The sequence below is a fragment of the Musca vetustissima genome, unplaced genomic scaffold (assembly GCF_032173495.1).
Source record: "Musca vetustissima isolate MV318-11 ecotype Yass unplaced genomic scaffold, APGP_CSIRO_Mvet_v1 utg100199, whole genome shotgun sequence".
In the NCBI taxonomy this organism is placed as follows: Eukaryota; Metazoa; Arthropoda; class Insecta; order Diptera; family Muscidae; genus Musca; species Musca vetustissima.
This window is the reverse complement of record NW_026873699.1, coordinates 121,776-135,943: the sequence shown is the minus strand read 5'-3', so window position 1 is coordinate 135,943 and position 14,168 is coordinate 121,776. Positions and strand designations below refer to the sequence as shown.

The following is a 14,168-nucleotide window of genomic DNA, read 5'->3' as shown; positions in this document are numbered from 1 at the left end:
ATTACCTAAAATCGGTCGAAGCTATATATGGAAGCTATATCTAAATCTGAACCGATCTGCTCAAAACTTTTCACACATCATTCTAGACCTTATTCATTACGCTGTGCCAAATTTCGTGCAAGTCAAATGATTTCCAAGGACTTTAGTGGACTATTTACCTAAAATCGGGCGAAGCTATATATGGGAGCTATATCTAAATCTCAACTGATTTTCACGAAACTTTGCACATATCATTCTAGACTTAATTTAGTACGTTGTGCCAAATTTCGTGCAAATCAAAAGATATATAGGAACTTTGGTACACCACTTACCTTAAATCGGACGAAAATATATATGGGAGCTATATCTAAATCTGAACCGATTTTCATGAAACTTAGCACACATTATTATAGATGCAATTCAGTACGCTATGCACAATTTCGTGCAAGTCAAATGATTTCCAAGGACTTTAGTGGACTATTTACCTAAAATCGGACGAAACTATATATATAGGAGCTATATCTAAATCTCAACCGATATTCACGAAACTTTGCACACATCATTCTAGAATTAATGCAATACGCTGTGCCGAATTTCGTGCAAATCGAAAGATATATAGGGACTTTGGTACACCATTTTACTTAAAATCGGATGAAAATATATATGGGAGCTATATCTAAATCTGAGCCGATTTTCACCAATTTCAATAAGATTCGTCCTTGGGGCAAATAAATGATCTGTGCCAAATTTTATCTCATTCGGATAATAAATGCGACCTGTAATTTGTTTACAATTTAACATGGACTGACGGATGGACGGACATGCATAAATCGACTCAGAAAGTGTTTCTATGCATATTCTCAAAAGGTACCATGGGTCTATCTCGGTTTCCTTTTTCCTGTTACAAACATATGCACAAAGACATAATACCATGTTCCACAGTGTGGTGAAGGGTATAAAAAGCCACACCTTCGGTGGATCCCATTTTTTTTTTAAATCCTCGCCTTGGCTAGATCCCTAATTTTTCTTTAATCCACGCCTTGGTTGGATCTTGAAAAAATATTTTTTTAAAAATCCTTCGATCCTTAAAAAAAAGTTTTTTTTTAAATCCCCCCATAAAAAAATATTTTTTTTTTCAAATCCACGTCTTTCGTTTTTGTTGTTGTTCGCTGTTCACATCTGTTTTCACTTTATTTTCGTTTGATTTTAGTTTGTGTGTGTGTGTTTCGTTGGCTAGGTTTTGGCCTTAGAGAGTTTTTCTATTGAAGTTCAATATGTGTTGTGTTTTGTTGTTGTAGTCTATGAATGACAGCAGCCAGCCTGCATCGACTACTGGCAAAAACAAAAATTATGTTTCAATGTTGTTTGATAGCTATGCTATGCAATGACCTCGAACTTGTTCGGGTTATTCAATTCAATTTTAGAATTTTTTGGTTCTTTTTTTCTTTTGCAAATAATACTATCTGAGTTCAAAGTTCAACATTGAACACATAGAGGAAAACGAATTTTTTCCTGACGTTTTGTGGGAAAAATCGATGCACATAACAAATTCAGACCAGTGACTGATTTTTATACCCTTCACCACACTGTGGTACAGGGGGGTATTATGTCTTTGTGCATATGTTTGTAACAGGCAAAAGGAAACCGAAATAGACCCATAGTTCCTTTTGAGAATATGCATAGAATATTTGGCCCAAGGACGAACCCTATTGAAAATGGGAAAAATCGGTTCAGATTTAGATATAGCTCCCATATATAGTTTCGTCCGATTTAATGTAAGAGAATCACCAAAGTCCCTATAAATCTTTCTATTTACACGAAATTTGGCATAACGTACTGAATTGAACCTAGAGTGATGGCTGCAAAGTTTCATGAAAATCGGTCCAGATTTAGATATAGCTCCGATATATAGTTTCGTCCGATTTAATGTAAATTGTTAATAAAAGTCCCTATATATCTTTCGATTTGCACGAAATTTCGCATAGCGTAATGAATTAGGTCTAGAATGATATGTGCTGAGTTTCGTGAAAATCGATTCAGATTTAGATATAGCTCCCATATATAGTTTCGTCCGATTTAATGTAAATGTTGCACCGAAGTCCCTATATATCTTTCGATTTACACAAAATTTGGCGGAACGTACTGAATTGAAACCGGAATGATGTCTGCCAAGTTTCGTGAAAATCGGTCCACATTTAGATATAGCTCCCATATATAGTTTCGTTCGATTTAATGTAAATGGTGCACTAAAGACTCTATATATCTTTCGATTTGCACGAAATTTAGCACAGTGTAATGAATTGAGCCTAGAGTGATGTCTGCCAAGTTTCGTGAAAATCGCTCCAGATTTAAATATAACTCCCATATATAGTTTCGGCCGATTTAATGTAAATGGTGCACCAAAGTCCCTATATATCTTTCGATTTACACGAAATTTGGCGGAACGTACTGAATTGAACCTGGAATGATGTGTGCTGAGTTTCGTGAAAATCGGTTCAGATTTAGACATAGCTCCCATATATAGTTTCGTCCGATTTTATGTAAAAGGTTCACCAAAGTCCCTATGTATCTTTGCACGAAATTTGGCATAACGTACTGAATTGAGTCTGGAATGATGTCTGCCAACTTTTGTGAAAATCGGTCCACATTTAGATATAGCTCCCATATATAGTTTCCTTCGATTTTATGTAAATGTTGCACCAAAGTACCTATATATGTCCCGATTTGCACGAAATTTGGCATAACGTACTGAAATGAGCCTAGAGTGATGTCTGCCAAGTTTCGCGATAATCGGTCCACATTTAGATATAGCTCCCATATATAGTTTCGTCCGATTTTATGTAAATGGTGCACCACAGTACCTATATATCTTTCGATTTGCACGAAATTTGGCACAACTTACTGAATTGAGCCTGGAATGATGTGTGCTGAGTTTCGTAAAAATCGGTTCAGATTTACATATAGCTCCCATATATACTTTCGTCCGATTTAATGTAAATGGTTCACCAAAGTCCCCATATCAATTCGATTTGCACGAAATTTGGCATAACGTACTGAATTGAGCCTAGAGTGATGTCTGCCAAGTCTTGTGAAAAGCGGTCCAGATTTAGATATAGCTCCCATATATTTGTTCGACCGATTTAATGTAAATGGTGCACCACAGTCCCTATATATCTTTCAATTTGCACGAAATTTGGCATAGCATACTGAATTAGGTCTAGAATGATGTGGGTTAAGTTTCCTGAAAATTGGTCCAAATTAAGATAAATCCAAAAATTCATTGTTAAATACAGTCGTCCTGCATTGTTTTGAGAAATTGTCCCTTTTCTTCCCTAAAGACATATCATCTGCTTTGATATAATTCATTTCATTCAGGTAAATTAAAAAATCTACTAAAAAACATACAGTCACTTTATGTCACATGTAAATTCTGTTTTAATACATCAGATGGCCACAGTGTTTCGAAAAAATTAAATTATAGATTTTTTTTTTAATTTTCTTAAAATTTTTTTAAGCGAAAAAATGTGACCCAAAGATATGATATCAGATATGTTCCGCTCTTCCAACTAACATCCCTCAACCTGTGACATTTTATATTTTTTTTTCGTAACACTGTGCCACTTAGCACCCAACCTCCAAGCCCATCCAACACCTGAAGCTTTTCACATTTATGTGACATGAACAAAAAAAATATGAGATTTCATTATGGTCATACCTGATGTTGTTGTAACAACAACAACATCAAAATTACAAAGATTCCACAAAACGCCTTCAGCAATGACCAGAAGCTGTTTGGTAAGAATCTGTACATGGAAGGCTTGGCGGCATGTAGATAAATGTAATCAACGACCGCCTTGCCATCGGCAGCATCATAAAAAATTAAAAAAATATTCTTTAAAAAATCCATGCCTTGTATAGATAGGTCCTTGAAAAAATATTCTTTAAAAAATCCACGCCTTGTATAGATAAGTCCTTGAAAAAATATTCTTTAAAAAATCCACGCCTTGTATAGATAGGTCCTTGAAAAAATATTCTTTAAAAAATCCACGCCTTGTATAGATAGGTCCTTGAAAAAATATTCTTTAAAAAATCCACGCATTGGAAAAAATATTCTTTAAAAATCCACGTCTTGGAAAAAATATTCTTTAAAAAACCAACGCCTTGTATAGGTCCCTGAAAAAATATCCACGCCTTGGAAAAAATATTCTTTAAAAATCCACGTCTTGGAAAAAATATTCTTTAAAAAACCCACGCCTTGTATAGGTCCCTGAAAAAATATCCACGCCTTGGAAAAAATATTCTTTAAAAATCCACGTCTTGGAAAAAATATTCTTTAAAAAACCAACGCCTTGTATAGGTCCCTGAAAAAATATCCACGCCTTGTATAGGTCCCTGAAAAAAATATTCTTTAAAAAATCCACGCCTTGTATAGATAGGTCCTTGAAAAAAATATTTTTTTAAATACACGCCTTGTATAGGTCCTTGAAAAAATATATTTTAAAGATTTTTTTTTAAATCCACGCCTTGTATAGGTCCTTTTTTTTAAAAAAAAAAATCACGCCTTGTATAGGTCCTTGAAAAAAATCTTAAAAAATACACGCCTTATTTTGGAGTGTCATATGGACTCCTTGTCCATACTGTGTGTACCTACATGTGTGGTGCATACTTTTAGGCTCCACTAATTCATCTTCCGTGGGAAAATTGTGTGTTTTATAGCCCAAGTTTTTCACATATTCCCAACCACTTAGCTGTTTTCTTTTTTCATAACAACCATAAACAAAATTAATTGAAATTAACTACCAGACATTTTAATTTTTTCTACGAAAAACTCGAAAAATTGAGGAAAACCCAATTTATGTTCAATTTGCATCGTAATGCTGGTGTCATTTGCCAATCTAAGCAGCCCAGTGGCTACCTCTCACAAGAATTTCTCATTTGATGCCATGACTAGCAAACCTCATTGCCATGGTCATTGCCAATACCATTACCACATCCATACAGACAGACACACATAAATAATTCCCCACATCATTTTCTGAAGTGTTCAAACTAAAGTTTCAATTACAGATTGTAACAATTAGCAACAATGTTGCCGAGGAAAATGTTCTTGGCTACTTATGACAGAGTCTGTCCGGTTGGCTGACTGGCTGGTTGGCAGAGATTCTCATCTGGGGTATGGAAGGAAACTTATGAAAGTCGCTGGTTTCGTATTTTCCTGGTACTAAAGGCTTAAAAGCATCATTTGATTTATTGGTGATTAGCTGACAAGATATCGAAGACATTGTCGTTTAGTTTTTTTGTATGTGTGGTTCGGGATAGTCTCTCAAAACTATTTTTTTTGTTGCTGCTGCAAGTTGTTCATTAAAAACTGGTAATAAAGACAACAAATTTGTATAAATTGAATAATGTCAGCGATAAATTTGTAGACGACATTGGGAGGATGGTTGGTATTGGAAAGAATACAGGAGAAATTGAAAGTAGGAAAACAATTCTAGGAATTTTTGTAAAGATTTTTTTTTTCTAAGGGCAAGAACACCCAGCACAAGGCCTAGATTTTTTAATAAATAATAAATAATCTTTCAACCCAACGCTTCGATAAATTAAAAAAAAATGTTTACAATGGACCATAAGGATTCTTTACAAAAAAAACATTTTTTTAAGAAACCCTTTAGATGTGGATTCTTTAAAAAAATATTTTTTTACGAGGCTTATATTTTTACAAGTCATTTGTTTTTCAAATAAACATTTGTTTTACAACGAGTAAAAGAAATATATATTTCATCATGACATGCGGGTTTTTAAAGAAAAATTTATCGGGCGTGTATACACATTAGATAAAAAATATTTTTTCTCGCAGTCGGTAGGATTCGAACCTACGCTCCCAGAGGGAATCTGATTTCTAGTCAGACGCCTTAACCGCTCGGCCACGACTGCTCATATTTACAGTTAGTAATATAGTGTTGCATATAAGATTTTCGGAGAACGGGTTCAAATCCCAATGGGAGCAAAACATTTTGTTATATTTTATTGTTTTATTTTCTTTTTTGGAAATCCACGCCTCTAAAAATATTTCTTTTTATAAATCCACGCCTCCGTTGAGCCTGCAAAAATATTTCTTTTTATAAATACACGCCTCGGTTGAGCCTGCAAAAAATATTTCTTTTTATAAATCCACGCCTCCGTTGAGCCTGCAAAAATATTTCTTTTTATAAATACACGCCTCGGTTGAGCCTGCAAAAAATATTTTTTAATAAATCCACGCCTGATTTGAGTCTCCAAAAATGTTTATTTTTTTAGAAATCCACGCGTGGGTTGAGCTTGAAAAAGTTATTTCCCACGCCTCAGTTGAGCCTGAAAATATATATATATATATATATATATTTTAAATCCAAAAATATATTCTTCTATGCAATTTGAGCAAAAAATAGTCAACAGCATAAAAAATCTATTTTACCGCAGTCGGTAGGATTCGAACCTACGCTCCCAGAGGGAATCTGATTTCTAGTCAGACGCCTTAACCGCTCGGCCACGACTGCACATATTTACCGTTATTCAAAAGATATTTTTGGGCACTCAACACAAGAAGAATTTGGGAACATGGGTTCGAATCCTGATATGAATGCAGACTTATTTTTTTTTCTTTTTTCGGGGGGGAGGGAAATATGATATTTTTATTACACAAAGTAAAAAATTTTCCTTCGTAGAAAAATTATCATTTTATTATTTTTTAAATTTATATTCATAAATATTATTTTATATTTTTTAATAACTTTGCAGTGGGTAGTTGAAAAATATTTTTCCATTATTCTCATAATTTATTGAATTGGAAAATACATATGAGAATTATAGACATACATATTACTCAGTTAAATCGAAGCGTAACAACTGTAGCAAATTCATCAACAAATCATGTGTATGCAGTCGTGGCCGAGCGGTTAAGGCGTCTGACTAGAAATCAGATTCCCTCTGGGAGCGTAGGTTCGAATCCTACCGACTGCGAATATAACATTTTGGATTAATATTTGACATTTTTAATTTTTCATAATATCTAAAAAGTAATCAACATTATAATATTAATAAAAGTATATATAAAGTATAAGAGTTTCTAAAATGGTTGCATATATTTTTTCTCTTCTGTATTTCATTTGTGTTACTTCTCAAAAGTCACCAGAAAAAAGTCTGAAATTCCATCGCAGTCGGTAGGATTCGAACCTACGCTCCCAGAGGGAATCTGATTTCTAGTCAGACGCCTTAACCGCTCGGCCACGACTGCTGATGGTTGTCATAAAAGTCACAAAAAATTCCCAGTGATTTTTACAATGATTTTCTGCCATAAAATATATGGCCTATTGGCCACTGTCCAAAATTATTTAGTTTATAGCTTTAGCTTTAATATAATAACTAATTGACCATGATAAGATATGATATGATTTATATTAAAAATAAATCAATATATATATACAGAGATAAATATAAATCACGACATAACATTTCCAATTAATTGACAGTTTAAAGTGAGAGATAAAAAGTAAAAGACAAGAAATATGTGCAGCAAGATAAGATACGATTTTTGTATAATTTTGAATTGTGATTCCAAATATTTTTAAAGATTTCACAAAGAATAATTCCTTTCTCTTCTATTTTTCTTTAAATACGATTGTTTTTTTTTTTTTGTATCGCCAGTAACAATTTATTTACAACACCATCCGCAACATACCATCCATTCAAGTCATTGACAACATGTTTGTAATGCAGTTGCTACAACAAATTCTCAAGCTGAACATGGACAAAAACTGGTAATTGTTTTTTAGCCAAGAAGCAACAACATTTCTTTCATGCCTGATGAGCTTAGAATTTTTTTTTTTTTTTTTTTTTGTGGTGTGTTGGTATGTGGTGGAATGATGACTATGGCCTGTTGAAGACTCTGTTTTTTTGTAACCATGTGGACAATGTCAGCAGCGGCTACAACTATTTCTAGCTTTAAGTGTCAATTTGCAGTACGTTACTAATTAGATGACAATTGTTTTTTGAGTTGGAGACAAAGAATCGCAGAAAATAATATATGAATCATCCATGGAAGTTTCAAGGAATGTTGCAGCTATGCCAACATGTAAAAATGTTGTCAATTGAGGCTTGAAAATTCTTTGAGAAGAAATCAAATAAAATAGTCTTTAATTGTTTCATTGGATTTCGTATTAATTGCTTTATTTTCAAAAAAAATGAATAGAAGGTTCATTTAGTTTCAAATGTGGCGGAATCGAAAGTTTTAGGCGGAATAATATATTTTAAATAAAAAAAATAAATATGTTGAGGTGTCTAATTCGATACGGTTCGAATCGGATAAATAATTTGAAATTATATTTTTTTCTTGTTTAGTTCATATATGCAATAATTAAGCAGTATTTTTTTTTTTTTTTTTTTTTTTGAAGAAAAAAAAGCCTGAAAAAAATTCTACTCGCAGTCGGTAGGATTCGAACCTACGCTCCCAGAGGGAATCTGATTTCTAGTCAGACGCCTTAACCGCTCGGCCACGACTGCTCATATTTACCGTTACATTTTTGGACACAAGAAGAATTTTGGAACATGGGTTCGAATCCTGTTAAATGCCAAAAAAAAAAAAAAATTTATTTGGAATGGATATTTTTTTTCTATTTTTAATAGATGGATTTTTCTAATTTCGAATTATGATGACTGTGTTTAAACCATCAGTAGGTTTCGGGAATTTTTTTGTGAATTCCTAAAAAAGTATCTACATAAGCAACAGGCTGAGAACAGCTCTGTTGTTTTTTTTTTCTACACAAAAAATACTCTCCAAGGGACCTCACGTGCAGTAGTTTGCCTGATGCTGATCTGCATTATGGATAGTAAATTATTGGCAAAAAATTTTTTGCGAATCGGGGTAATTATTAATGCAGATTACTTGGAGGGAGGAAAAAAGGCTAAAATATTAATACCTTCCTAGAAAATTTTTCATTTTTTTTAATTTTTTTTTAATTTATATTTATAAATATTATCTCCATATTATTTAATTGATAAATTTCAAGAGGGTGCTTGAAAAAACGATAATTAACGACAATCTATCGAATTGGAAAATGCATATGAGAATTATAACAATAAATAATATGAAGTTACATTCGAATCAAAAAAGTGTACCATATTTATCACAAAGTAATGTTATATGCAGTCGTGGCCGAGCGGTTAAGGCGTCTGACTAGAAATCAGATTCCCTCTGGGAGCGTAGGTTCGAATCCTACCGACTGCGAGAAAAATAATTATTTTTCTATTTGATTTTTTTTTTTTATTTTTTGTTTAATGGGGTAGTTACCGTTGGTCGAAAGAGGAAATGCAGGTAGACTATATTGACCACATAATTTCCGCCTAAGCTAGTCCCCCAAAAAATTGTATTTAAAAAATACCCGCCTAAACTAGTCCCTCAAAAAAATGTCTTAAAAATATCCACGTCTAAACTTGTCCCCCAAAAAATTTGTCTTCAAAAAATCCACGCCTAAACTAGACCCTCAAAAAATTCTCTTTAAAAAATCCACGCCTAAACTAGACCCTCAAAAAATTGTCTTTAAGAAATCCACGCCTAAACTAGACCCTCAAAAAATTCTCTTTAAGAAATCCACGCCTAAACTAGACCCTCAAAAAATTGTCTTTAAAAAAACCACGCCTAAACTAGACCCTCAAAAAATTCTCTTTAAAAATCCACGCCTAAACTAGACCCTCAAAAAATTGTCTTTAAAAAATCCACGCCTAAACTAGTCTCTCAAAAAATTGTCTTTAAAAAAACCACGCCTAAACTAGACCCTCAAAAAATTCTCTTTAAAAATCCACGCCTAAACTAGACCCTCAAAAAATTGTCTTTAAAAAATCCACGCCTAAACTAGTCTCTCAAAAAATTGTCTTTAAATGCTACCTAACTGCTCTTGAATCACATTACCACGTTATTCAGCGATCGCGGTAAAATCTTCTGCAGATATAGGTTTATTATCATGGGAAAACTACTCTATTACACCTTCTGAGCTATTTGGGGACACAACTTCAGAGTCTGAAAGTGAAAGGATGGTCAACAAAACCCGTCTTGGAATGCCAAACGAATAAAGAGGCCGTATGGCAGAGACGCATAACAGATGGATAATCATCCTAAGAAAACCTTTCTATCATTCCGTTCAATTGCCCGAAAATGCCGAAGGAAATCAAGTCAACAGGTCAAGAAAGCAATAGAGTTTCCCGTCATCTGCTACGACTAGTAAGCTGTGTCTATGCTAGGTCAAAAGAGGTTGAAAGAAAGTATAGCAAATTCAAGGAAACTTGATGTCTTCCCCCCGTAATTGCTCGAAAATGAGGAACAGGATTAAATTCACTACGAGGAAAACAATGGAGCTTCCTGTCATCTGGTATGACGAACAAACATTACGCTAAGTCAGAAAAAACTGCACAGAGAATCCATTGACAGTGGGTGGCAGATATGACTAAAGTACCAATTAGATCAGAGTCAAGGAATCTTCTGTATAGTTTGAGATTCCTAAAAGTAAAAACCGGACAGTACGAAAGAGAAGCGGACAGGAACGAAAAATGCTATGAAGGGAACGAAGGAAAACTATTCATCCTCCAAACTGTAGAATGAGGTCCACATGTGGCCAATGTCGCGACACTGAAAAGAAACTCTACATATCTACCCTACAAATTGAATATTGATAAATCTTACGCATAATTTGAGATTCCTAAAAGTATCCACCGGACCTGAAGCATACAGGAACGAAATCTGCTATGAACGAAGGCAAATAATTAATCCGCCAAGCTATATAATGAGGTCCACTATGTGGCCAAAGTCGCGACACTGATATGAAACTCTACATATCTACTCTTCAGATCGAATATGCTGCGATCTCAAATCAGACAATCTGACATAAAGCTGGTAGCAGATATTGTCTCCCCATGGGATACAAATGAAACCTTTAGGAGATGATGGGACATCGAGTTTACACCCGAACGCATGCTCGAACTTTTTGGACTGTTATAAAAGACATTGCTTGTGATGAGGCTTAAAGTCTTCGATCATGAGAACTAAACTCCTTCCGAGAGAGGTTAAGAAAAGTCGTACATTGCAAGTCTGGTCAAGTCAAAGCATGCAGCAATTCCTACGTAGTCTTCTTCAAAATTTGAGAAGTGGATAGAAAGAGGTCAACATAAAAAACTTCTACGAAGAAGAAAAAGTGCCCTATTGTGGGACAATTGAGGTTATTACAGTAAACCTACATTGAAGTCAGACAGGAAAATAATAAATGGTAGTATGAAATATCTGGCTAATCCAGGAAATTTATTCCGATTGGAATAGAGCTTCTTCTCAAACTATGTAGCCTCGAAATAAAAACCCAATGTTCTTTTTTTAAATATCTAAAGACTCATTTATGGCCAAAAAATAATAAAATACAAAAAAATAATTTGGCTGTTAGGAAGAAGTCTACACAAAAAACTTCTACGAAAATGAAAGAGGGACCTATTGGAGGACAATATATTGGGGTTATTACAGTAAATCTACATTAAAGTAAGACAGGAAAAATAATTAAAGATAGTATAAAATATCTGGCTAATCCAGGAAATTTGTTCTCATCGGAACCTATCTTCTTCTTCTCAAACTAATTACCCTCAAAATAAAAGCCCAATATTCCTATTTTTGAATATCTGAAAACTCCGATATGACAAAAAAAAAAAATAATAAAATACAAAAAAATAATTTTGCTGCTGCTGGGATTCGAACCTGAACTCCGAAAATCTTATATGCAACTGTACATTCTAACGGTAAATGTGTGCAGTCGTGGCCGAGCGGTTAAGGCGTCTGACTAGAAATCAGATTCCCTCTGGGAGCGTAGGTTCGAATCCTACCGACTGCGAGAAAAAAATATTTTTTTTTCTATTTTTTCATTGGCTATCCTTCCCTTATATATTTTTCTACAGCACTTCACATTCTTCGGTCTACCTCTAAGCAATATTTCATGTTTAAAACTAATAATATTTAACCATTACACTCTTAAAAACCCAAGCGATTTTCTTTTCGGTACAGTATTTGATTAAAATATTAAATATGATTTGATGCTACAAAAAATAATGAGCTATAGAAACGCAATGGTAAATTATATTAAACCAACAAAATGAATGGGTAAAGAGAAAAAGAAACGAATAAGAAAAATGGAATTTAAGAAAACAAAATACTGCCATTAGAGCAGACACAGAGGCAACACCTCCAGATAGCTGGTGGAGTTGAATTAAATTTCTAGCAATTTTTTTTTTCTGCTGTTAATCTCTTAGCCAGCAAATAATTACAGCTTTCCGGGTCTTGGGAAATCAACGATGTGTGGAGGTTGCAAAAAATGAAATTTGAATTAGGTAGGAAATTTAAGATAAGAAATTTGGGAAAGTGACTTCAGTATTGGCAGATTAATAGCTGCCATAAAAGTAAGTTCTGGGAAAGCGTTCGATTCTCTATTGGCTCTAATACAAAGCTCAGAATCTTCCCATATCAAACCTCGCTCTTAAACTCCCAATAATTATTGTTTTAATATTTTTTTCCGAACTCCTCCACATTTCTTCCCTTGAAGGAAATCCATCCTCCTCCCCGCTTTCCAGAAAATCTCAAGTGCATTTAAAATTATTTTCAATTGGGCTAATATTCGAGAGAGCGAGAACACCTCTTCATTAGTGTCACCCATACTCCGATTGCCAGCCGAAAACCACATCCATGCGGTTGGTTCTTTTCATTTCCTGTAGGTTTAGTAACCCCATAAGGAGTATCATTACACATCTTTTGTTTCGGTTTTGCCCTAAAACAAATGAGCCACATGAGGGGCTACAAAACAAAAGAACATCTTCTCCACCTCGACAGGTCGTTCGGTTCGTCAAACTTCCTTCCTCGCCTCCGCTCTGCAGTAAATGATTAACACGCTGAATGGATGATGATGATGAGGAGGAGGGTGAGAGTGAATGAAATGTTGTCACGTGTCATAATGCAATTGTCATTGTCATTATGGTGTGTTAACTCAAGTGTTGTTGTTCTTCTTCTTGTTGCAGTTACTGGCGTTGAATTCGCTGCCCTGACTCTACTCTTGTTGTTGCTGGTGGTGTTGCATGTATACAATTTTGCTTAGGTTACACCTTTTCGAATGTGCATGAGACTGACAAATAATTAGGGTAGAATGTGCAACGAGTTGTTGCAATTAGGCACAAAAACCTAACCCGAGGAGGAGGAGAAGGGGGTAACAGTGGGGGGTTTGGCAAACAAAATTTATATTAAATAATCCACGCCTTATGGTCGTTCCACTCCTGTTTGATGCTAATAATTTAAATAAAAAAATCAGGCTTCGTATTGCCCTTTTAAAAATAGTTATTTTTGTGATCCCTGAAAAAATATAAATTAAAAACCAGTAAGGAAAGTAGTAAAGTCGGGCGGGGCCGACTACATGATACCCTATTAAATCGAACGAATATATGGGAGATATATCTAAATATGGACCGATTTTCACGAAACTTGGCAGACATCATTCTAGATCTAATTCTTTGCGATGTTCCAAATTTCTTGCAAATCGAAAGGTATATAGGGACTTTGGCGCACCATTTACATTAAATTGGACGAAACTTTATATGGGAGCTATATCTAAATTTGGACCGATTTTCACGAAACTTAACACACATCATTCTAGACCTAATTCATTACCCTGTGCCAAATTTCGTGCAATTTACATTAAATCGGAAGAAACTATATATGGGAGCTATATCTAAATCTGGACCGATTTTCAGGAAAATTCGCACACATCATTCTAGGCTCAATTCAGTACGTTATGCCAAATTTCATGCAAATCGAAAGATATATCGGGACTTTAGTGCAACATTTACATTAAATCGGAGGAAAGTAGAATTGAGTACGCTATGCCAAATTTCATGCAAATCGAAAGATATTAAGTGACTTTGGTGCACCATTTACATTAAATCGGACGAATCTATATATGGGAGCTATATCCAAATCAGAAACAATTTTCACGAAACTTGGTTGACATCATTCCAGACTCATTTCAGTACCCTATGCCAGATTTTGTGCAAATCGAGAGATATATAGGGACTTTAGTACACCATTTACCTTAAATCGGACGAAAATATATATGGGATCTATATCTAAATCTTAACCGACTTTC

At 34.4% G+C, this 14,168-nt stretch overlaps 7 non-coding genes across 7 annotated transcripts; 3 read left to right on the top strand and 4 right to left on the bottom strand.

Moving 5' to 3' along the window:
• Window positions 1–5,831: 5,831 nt before the first annotated feature.
• Window positions 5,832–5,913, bottom strand: Trnas-aga (transfer RNA serine (anticodon AGA)). The gene has a single exon. It is a non-coding gene; the product is annotated as a tRNA-Ser (tRNA).
• Window positions 5,914–6,433: 520 nt separating this feature from the next.
• On the bottom strand, window positions 6,434–6,515 carry Trnas-aga (transfer RNA serine (anticodon AGA)). The gene has a single exon. It is a non-coding gene; the product is annotated as a tRNA-Ser (tRNA).
• Window positions 6,516–6,896: 381 nt separating this feature from the next.
• Trnas-aga (transfer RNA serine (anticodon AGA)) lies at window positions 6,897–6,978 on the top strand. The gene has a single exon. It is a non-coding gene; the product is annotated as a tRNA-Ser (tRNA).
• A 192-nt stretch (window positions 6,979–7,170) lies between these two features.
• On the bottom strand, window positions 7,171–7,252 carry Trnas-aga (transfer RNA serine (anticodon AGA)). Its single transcript has one exon. It is a non-coding gene; the product is annotated as a tRNA-Ser (tRNA).
• Window positions 7,253–8,435: 1,183 nt separating this feature from the next.
• Trnas-aga (transfer RNA serine (anticodon AGA)) lies at window positions 8,436–8,517 on the bottom strand. The gene has a single exon. It is a non-coding gene; the product is annotated as a tRNA-Ser (tRNA).
• Window positions 8,518–9,159: 642 nt separating this feature from the next.
• Window positions 9,160–9,241, top strand: Trnas-aga (transfer RNA serine (anticodon AGA)). The gene has a single exon. It is a non-coding gene; the product is annotated as a tRNA-Ser (tRNA).
• A 2,553-nt stretch (window positions 9,242–11,794) lies between these two features.
• Trnas-aga (transfer RNA serine (anticodon AGA)) lies at window positions 11,795–11,876 on the top strand. Its single transcript has one exon. It is a non-coding gene; the product is annotated as a tRNA-Ser (tRNA).
• Window positions 11,877–14,168: the final 2,292 nt, after the last annotated feature.